We start from the raw sequence: 9243 nt of genomic DNA on the forward strand, positions 1-9243 counted from the left end.
TGTGAAGGGAGGGTGTTGAGGAGAACAGGGTCAAGAAAGCTCTCCCCCCTTTGAATGTGAGAGAAATAACAACATGTTTCCACCTTTGCTAGGAAAGATCTTCCAGCACAGGGAGAAATTAATAGACATTTTAATAACAACAAATATTTATTAAGCACATTTTTATGCTCCTGGCACCATGTTTAATGTTGCACATGAATTATTTTCCTTACAATATTTCCTCCTCTCCACAATCCTAGAGGAGGTTCTATGATTAACCCCAGTTTATAGACAACAGAGCTTGAGTGCTGAGGAATGAACGAATGTTCCCAAAGACACACAGCCAGTGCGATGGGAGAGCAGAGGTTGCATCCTGGAGTCGCTTTCAGGGCTCGAGACTTTGACCCCTGCTCTAAAGCCTAGCTGTCAGGATCCCTGTCTGTGGGATACCCTTCTAAAGGCTTGGATTTTTGGTGCTCACCTAGAAGAGATGAAATGACTCGGAACTGTCCCAAAGAAACCAACAGTCAATTAAAAGTCAACACGATGAAAGCACTGCTATAAAGTTTCCCAGTTTTAACTGAGAGAAGCTCCTGGATGGCTTACTCTTTACTCTGTCACCCCCAGCACAGCAACGCTGTTGCATGGAACTGTTTACTGCCTGGGACATCCCAGTGTTCAATCTGGTGGTGCTAGTCCTAGGGTCCCTGTCCACAAGGCACAGTCGCTTTGATTCCATTAAATATGCTCCCTTGCTTTTGCGCCAGCGTTGATGCTCAGCTGTACTCCCTGCCCCTTCCTCACAGAGGGCCCCTCTCTGCACGACTCTGCAGGCTGCCTGACCTGTCCAACTCAGTGTCTGCTAACGGCCACTGCTGTAACGGTCTGTATCCTCGGCAGGAACAAGAGAAAATAGCTGAACAGACCCTCAGGGAGAATGCCACGTGGGCATGGAGTCCGAGATTGGAGTGATACAGCTACGAGCCCAGCAACACCAAGGATTGCTGGCAAGACCAGAAGCCTAGGAGAGGTGGGGAAGGATCCTCCTGTGAAGCCTTGAGAGTATGGCCTTGCTGACCCTCTGATTTCAGACTCCTAGCTTCCAAAACTGTGAGGGAATAAATTCCTCTTGTGTTAAAGCCACCACATTTGGGGCAATAGCCCAAGGAAACTAATTCAGTGCCCACTGGTTGGGACACGGCAGTAGGCAAGTGAGGTAATGCAGGTCGGGCAGCTTACTTTAAAGATGTGCAAGGTAAAGTCCAAGAAGGGCAAGAGGTTTCTCCAAGATCCCATGGCTCTCTAATTGCAGGCCTTGTATCTGTTTGGTTCACATTGTACCCTCTGGAACCTGGAGCCCTGCCTAGTACCTAACAGGGTACAAATTTTTTTTGTTGCGTGAATGAATGAGTCTCTGGCTCAGGGTTCCTTCAAATCATGTTCTCATGACTTGCCAAGTTTGAAACCAACACTGCTTTTACTAAATTGGCAATTCCTTTTCTCCCAATGTTCAGATTAACACCTACCTGCGATGGATTGATTTTTGCTGTTGAAAATGTCAAGGCTTCCTGGAGAATTAGCCAGAGAAAATTTCTACTATGGAAGCATAGTGCTTTATAGGTTTTCCTTTACTACCTAAAAAGGACTTTTCCTGTCCCACCAGGCACTCCTCTCAGATAAAGTCCTGAAAACAATGCCACCTAAAGTTTCCAATATTTTGCCAACCCACTGACTCTAGCTACATTCGGCCTCAGGCCTTGGGGATAAATTCTTGACTGGTTGTTCATAAGGATAAAGGCAACATGACTGATAGCCACCATCTATCAGGTAACTATGGGGTGCTGGAGATTTGTTAAGGACTTCGCTACGTTATCACCTATCTTACAATAAAGATTAATGATATCTTTCAAGGTATTGATTGTACCTATGTTGTCCAATAAGATAGGCACTTCATGGAAGGAGCTCTTTTCGGAGGCCTGACATTAGCTGTGACAAGCTTATGGTTTTGTGAACACATTGGAGGATGCTATGCTGGATTTTAAAACTTCTAAGAACTTATTTTACAGATAAAGTCCCTCAAGTGTGCAAAGATATATGCCCAGAGATATTTGTTACAGAAATGTCTATAAGAGCAAAAGATTGGACACATCTAAAACGCCCATCAGCAGGAGTTGGTTAAAGGGTACATTCCATTAACGGAATGCCAGAAAGCCACTCAAAAGAATGAGGCAGATCGATAGGTAATTCCTACAGGAGAATGTTGAAGATAGAGGGTCTGAACAGTTCCATTTGTATATGGTTCCACTTGGGTAAAATAAACACAATGATAGAAGATACATATAGGAAGGAAGGTGGGAAAGAAGGAGAGTATAATTTTATTTGTGTAAACTGAAGACAATTACGTAGAATATACAGAGAAAGAGAGGGAGGAAGAGAGAACATTTCTGGAAGAAGGTGTAAATTACTACTAATATACAGGGAGTACAACCAGGAAGCACGGTGTGGGAAACAAAGATTTTTTTTTAACCTAAAAACCTTCTATACTGTTCATATTTTAAAATAATATGCTTGCATTCAACTTATCATTTAAAACCCAGTTATTTAAAAAATAATAAGAAAAATAGAGGGTATGTGACTTGTTATTAATATCCTTGGGGACTGCAAAGAGAGCACAAAGAAATCATGCAAGCATATTTCCGCATGGATGCTCAGAAATTAAGACAACATTGGCTCTTAGCAGAATTTATACTGATACATGCAAGCCCAGGTTAATAACATGCTCAGAATAGATAGACCAGGGATAGCAGCACTGAACACATGCAAAACAGAGTTGGCCAAGCTGTTAGAGGAAAGATATTCCAGAGCACAAATGTTGGACAGATGGATGGTGCAAGATGCTTTCCAAAATGTTACGAAGTCTCAAAAGAATACAGAAAAATATAATATGGATTCTTAATTCATAAGGGGTCTCTTTTTTTCCTGGAGGAAACATTCACTTCCAAATTCTTTGTCCTGTTTTATTGGGCTAATGCGTTAGCTGTCAGATATTAAGCTATACGGTTACAGAGTGATCGTAATATTTCCTGACTGCTTTCTCTGTGCCAGCTGTTTTAGCCCTCCCAACACTCCAGTGAGTTGGGTTTTCTTTTCTTTTCTTTTTTTTTTAAGATTTTATTTATTTATTTGACACACAGAGAAAGAGAGAGACAGACTGCGAGAAAGGGAACACAAGCACGGGGAATAGGAGAGGGAGAAGGAGGCTTCCTGCTGAGCTAGGAGCCTGACACAAAGTGGGACTCCATCCCAGGAGCCTGGGATCAGGACCTTAACTGAAGGCAGATGCTTAACGACTGAGCTACCCAGGCACCCCTGAGGTAGGGTTTTCACAAACAGGTAAAGTGGTGGTCAAAGAAGTTACTTAAGGTTACTTGGTGAATAGGTGGTGGGAACTCCTTTGAGCCTCCTGCCTCCAAGCTGGCTGCCTCTCAGCATTGCAGAGAGTGGAGGGGACCCTTAGGCATCTTATTCTGAGGAGAGAAAACTGAGGTCCAGAGGGGAAGAGACTTGCCCGAGGCCAGGGAGGCCTCTATTTCTAGCGCATGTTCACCTACCCTAACAAACCTCTCCTTATAACAGAAGGTTCAGATGAGGTTGAACTGAATTAAACTGGACTCTTAACATGAACAATACTGCAACAGGCATCCAGGAATGAGGTTCCTTTCTGAAACCTGCATTTTTCCAAGCCTGAATATCCACTTCTCAAATTTTGCACTGTGTCTGTGACCCTGAACACCATCTGTCAACTCCATAGTTTGTGGAAGTTGGATGAACTGTGGTACACCTATTTTAACTTCGTCTGAACCAAAAACACGCGTGAAAGCACACATGAGTTTAGTGGGTGCGTAATTTTCTTATAACACACACCTTGAGGTATAATGCTGACCGTGTTACTCCTCTCTTTAAAAGCACTTCAGTTGTGTTTAGAATGAAGACTCAAATCCCTAGCCTGGCCCTTGGGAGGCGGGGCCCACACTCTGGCCCCCGTGACCCTGCCACTCTCAGGAGCTGTGTTGGTCGTCTTTCCTCTGCTCCAATGCACCTTGGCTCTCAGGGTTCACACGCCCTACACTTCTGGGAGCACACTTCCCCTGAGCAACTTGTTTATAAGAGTCAGCTTAAAGGCCATCTCTTTGGGGAGGCCTTTCCCAAACACCAGGGAAGGCCTTTGAGATTCTTGTCGTCCTTACTTGTTCACTGTACTCTTCCCCAGCAGACTGGCTGCACGAACGCAGGGACCACATTCCTCTTGCTTATCACTCTGAGTAGGGTCCTCACTAACCAGTCTGCTGCTGGTGTTAATTACCCTACTTGTTAAAGTCGATGAGAGAAGAGAGAAAAACTAGAGACCCCAGAAAGCATAATAGTTTTACATTTCTACGATTTCAGAGTATGGCACTATTTGATACCCAAATATGATAATATAAGCTTATAATGATGTCCCCAAGTTAGTGGTAAAAAAGGCTCTGTTTAGTGTGCTGAGAAAGTGGCACTGAAATTCATTTGAAAACTATTTCCATTAAAAGAGTCAGATTGAGAGGCATCTGGGTGGCTCAGTAGGTTAAAAGCCTCTGCCTTCGGCTCAGGTTATGATATCAGGGTCCTGGGATTGAGCCCCACATCGGGCTCTCTGCTCAGCGGGGAGCCTGCTTCCCCCTCTCCCTCTGCCTGCCTCTCTGCCTGGTTGTGATCCCTCTATCTCTCGCTCTCTGTGAAATAAATAAATAAAATCTTTAAAAAAAAAAGAGATTGAAAAAAGTCTTACAATGGGAATATTAACTATCCAAAAAAACCAAAAAACACTTAGCAAAATACCTATTGATGCCAGATAAGCAAAGTATTACTCTACTTTGAATTAATGTAAGCTGTATTTATGAATTTTTATATTACAAATGGGTACATTTCATTTCCCCCCATCTTACACAGTCCCCAGGAGGTTCACGGGTAATAAAACAAATGAATTTCTTTCTCCATTAGGCTGTCATTGCCACTTTCAAATGGCTCCTTGCCCATACACTTCAATATTTTTCTCATAATAAGTGGTAAAGCCGTCAGCCTTCCCATTTATCTCAACCACCACCTCTGTGTTTTGGGAGACACAGGAATATAATACCTTCAACCTACATCCAGGAAGGAGGTAAGTTAAGGCAAAGATGCTAACTGATTTAAGTTCACACAATTATTCAGTATTCACCCATCCATCTTTATCAATCATGCAACAAATATTTAGAGACTGCCAACCTTGGTGCCAAGCTCTGTTTTAGTTGCTAGTAATAAAATAGGAAACAAGATAGATTAGGTCCCTGTTTTCATGTAACTGATCCTCTAGCTGGGGGAAATTGCTGATTGACAAGTAAACAAAGACATAAAAATTAATATCAAATAGTGTTGTAGACTGAATGTTTGTATCCCCACAAATTCTTATGTTAAAACATATCCCTCAGTGTGATGGTATTAGAAGGCATAGCTTTGGGGAGGTGATTAGGTCATGAGTGGAATTTGTACCCTTATAAGAGAGGCCCTAGAGAGCTCCCTCACCCCTTTCCACCTTGTGAGGACACAGAGAGAAGATAGCCCTCTGTGAGCCAGGAAATGGGTTCTCACTGGAAACCCAGTCTGTTGGCACCTTGACCTCAGACTTCCCAGTCTGCCTGTGAGAAAGAAATGTGTGTTGTTTAATCCACCCAGTCTGTGGTATTCTGGAGTTGTGTAGCCCCAACTCTAACTCCAGTCCTGGGCAGACGTTCTGTGGTGTGGTCAGGGAGGCCTCTCGGGAGTGGGTACAAATGAGCTGAGATCTGCACACCAGGAAGAGCCAGTGAAGGGCCCATCTTGGGGAAGATCACTGTATGTAGAGGGAACGAGACCAGAGGTTTCTGAGGTGGGAGCAAGCTTGTTGTGTTTGAGGAACAGCAAGGAGCGCAGGATGAGTAGGGGGTAATGAGTGCATTGGAGTAGCAGGTGAGGAGCTCAGACACACAGGAAGGGTCTACCTCCTACACCTGTTGTAGTGTGGAGAATGGATGACTTGGGGAGAAGCATGGAAGCAGGGATCTCAGAGGGGCCTCATGTAGCATGGGCAAGAGGTGATGGTCTCTCAGACTGGGCTGGTGTCAATGGAAGGAGAGAGCAGTGGATGAATTAGATCCCGATATATTGAAGTGAGACAATAGAAAGCGCTGATCTACTGGACAGTAAGAGTAAGGCAAATCGACTCAAGCATGACACAGGTTTTTGGCTTGAGCAAATGAGTAGATGGTGGTGCCGTTGGCTGAGAGAAGACAGTGGGGGTAGACACTGGTGTATTCTTTTGCTATCAGGGCAGGAAATCAAAAATTCTGTTTTGGGTTTATTAATTTTGAGATGTCTTTTCGAGATGCCCAGCCAAGTGGAGATGCAAAGTAGTGAGGTGTTAGATCCATGAGTCTGGAAGAGAGCATTTAGAGCCAAAAATATCCATTTGGGAGTCACCAGTATGAAAATGGCATTTAAAACTTTGAAAGAGGGTGATGCCACCAAAGAAGAGTGCTGTTGGAGAAAGAGCAGGCACACCCCCACAAGCCCTCAACCTTAAGTCCCAAACTGACCGATGGTCATGGTCATATGCCACAACATGAGAGTTTCACCCCTCCAATTGCATTAAATCAAACAAACATTTACTGTCTCTCTCTCTCTCTCTCTCTTTTTTTTTAAGATTTTATTTATTTGACAGAGAGAGATCACAAGTAGTCAGAGAGGCAAGCAGAGAGAGAGAGAGAGAGAAAGAGAGAGAGAGAGGAGGGAGCAGGCTCCCTGCCGAGCAGAGAGCCCGATGTGGGACTCAATCCCAGGACCCTGAGATCATGACCCGAGCTGAAGGCAGAGGCTTAACCCACTGAGCCACCCAGGTGCCCCTACTGTCTCTTCTATATGAAACGTGTTACCCTAGGGGCCACAAAGATAGGTGACTAAAGCATGATGCCATCTCTCAACCTGGTCACAAGCTGGCAAGGAAAAGAATAACTATAACATAAAAGGAAGGATATGTTAGTGTATTTCTAAGGGGGTGAAAGGGTCCTCAAATGATAAACTTGGGAAGACAGATGCTGAGCAGATTCTGGAGGGTCAAGAAATTGGATTTGTTTTCTGCTTCATTCCTAGGACACCTTCAAAGATTCCCGAGTTCCGTGGTCAGATTAACCCACCTTTCGCATCCATGACTTCTTTGTCCAGCTCCAATCTCCCCCCAACCACAAAGTATTGCCCATCCTCTGCTACCACTGACTTTTCATCTTTAGCTCCTCTGCACTTACTCTCTAGTGCTAATCTATTTAGCCCTTTCAGGTGGCTTACTGAAGAAACATCTTACCTCTTCCACGGATCTACAAATTCCTTCTAAGTGCGATCCATGACTTAAATCCATAGTTCCTTGCTCAGGGATAGGAACATAATATGTCCTCAAGCTGTGCCTATTGCTTCAAGTGTTTCTTCTTCAGGGAAATCTTCCCTGGCCTCTGATGACATTAGGCTTCTTTGTTCTTGGCTCTCACTGAATCGTTTTTTAGTGCACGTCTCAGTTTTTAATTATATACCTTCTCTGTAACTATCTGAATGGCTCTGTCTCCGCATAGGCTGTGAGTTCCCAAGAGCGGAGATCACCTCTGATTTTGCTTGTGGTAGCATCCCTAGTTTGCGTGCAAGAAACATTGGTTGAAAAATTGAATAGGCATGGCCTGTGGTGCTCAAGGGGTCAAGAGGGCTGAGTGGAGTAACCTCAGACATGGTCCAATTGTCTGCCGGCGGTTTCTGAAAGAGCAATGAAATTCACAGGGCAAAACTACTGCACAGAGAGAGTTTCTACTGATGAACTTCCCTTCTGCTTAGGGACAAACTATTTCCCAGGGGGTGGCTCTTCTATCAGAAGGAGGCCCCTCCGCCTGGGTGGCTCAGTGGATTAAGCCGCTGCCTTTGGCTCAGGTCATGATCTCAGGGTCCTGGGATCGAGCCCCGCATCAGGCTCTCTGCTCCGTGGGGAGCCTGCTTCCTCCTCTCTCTCTGCCTGCCTCTCTGCCTACTTGTGATCTCTCTCTGTCAAATAAAAAAATAAAATCTTTAAAAAAAAAAAAAAAAAAAAGGAGGCCCCTCGAAGGCTGATTTATCACCACTCAGGGCACTCGAGTCCTCCCTTTCGCACAGCTGAGCAGGAGGCAAAGCAGAGTTCCCAACTGTCGGGAAGAATAAACACGCTAGCGTAGCCGCAGATCTTCCAGGCAGATGGAGGGACATATGTATATTTACATATATATTTCCTAATCAATAGGTTCCAGCGAAAACATGAAAACTCAAGAACATGATTGGAATTTAAGGAACTCTGAAGGAGTTTAATTCCTTAAAGGAAATTAGCACAATTGTTTCTTTAGTTGCAGACGACATCAGGACAAAATAGTGCTATTGAATGATCAAACTTTCCTCCCTGAATATGTAAATCCCCTCTTCCAAATTAGGTACTTTTAGCATTTCTTCATTAAAAAAATGCATTTCTGGGGCCAGCCAAAACAAGCTTTGAAGTATATATATATTTTTGATTTATTTGACATACACACAGAGAGAGAGATCACAAGTAGGCAGAGAGGCAGGCAGAGAGAGAGAGGGAAGCAGACTCCTACTGGGCGGAGAGCCCGATGTAGGGCTCAATCCCAGGACCCTGAGATCATGATGTGAGCTGAAGGCAGAGGCTTAACCCACTGAGTCACCCAGGCGCCCCATGTTTGAAGTCTTTTAACCATATTTCTGGTCCCTGTCTGCTTCTCCTTCTCACCTCACCAGCCATGCAGACCTATTTCTACTCTTTCTCTCTAACAGACCAAACTTGATCCCTAGGAGCTTTGTCACTGCTCGTTCCTTTGCCTAGAATGCCCCTTCCCCTAACCTTTGAATGTCCAGGCTCTCATCAGCTGGGTCTCAGCGCAATGCCTGCTTTGGAGAGTGTTCTCTGACCCTGATTAAAGATACCACCTGCCAGTCACTACCACTGTGGAGTCCCTGGCCCCTGGGAGCACCTGGCATATAGCAGGTGGTCAGTCCGCATCTGTTAATGAACTAGATTAAGATAAGACAATGATGCCCCAGGAGAATCCTATTATCTGTTTGAGCCCTGTGTATTGGAGACAACATAAGTGATGGCTTGAAGATTTAGACTTAAGATTTGTTTCTGATTCTTGTTTTGTT

Source organism: Meles meles, chromosome 3, assembly GCF_922984935.1.
Source record: "Meles meles chromosome 3, mMelMel3.1 paternal haplotype, whole genome shotgun sequence".
NCBI classification, from domain to species: Eukaryota; Metazoa; Chordata; class Mammalia; order Carnivora; family Mustelidae; genus Meles; species Meles meles.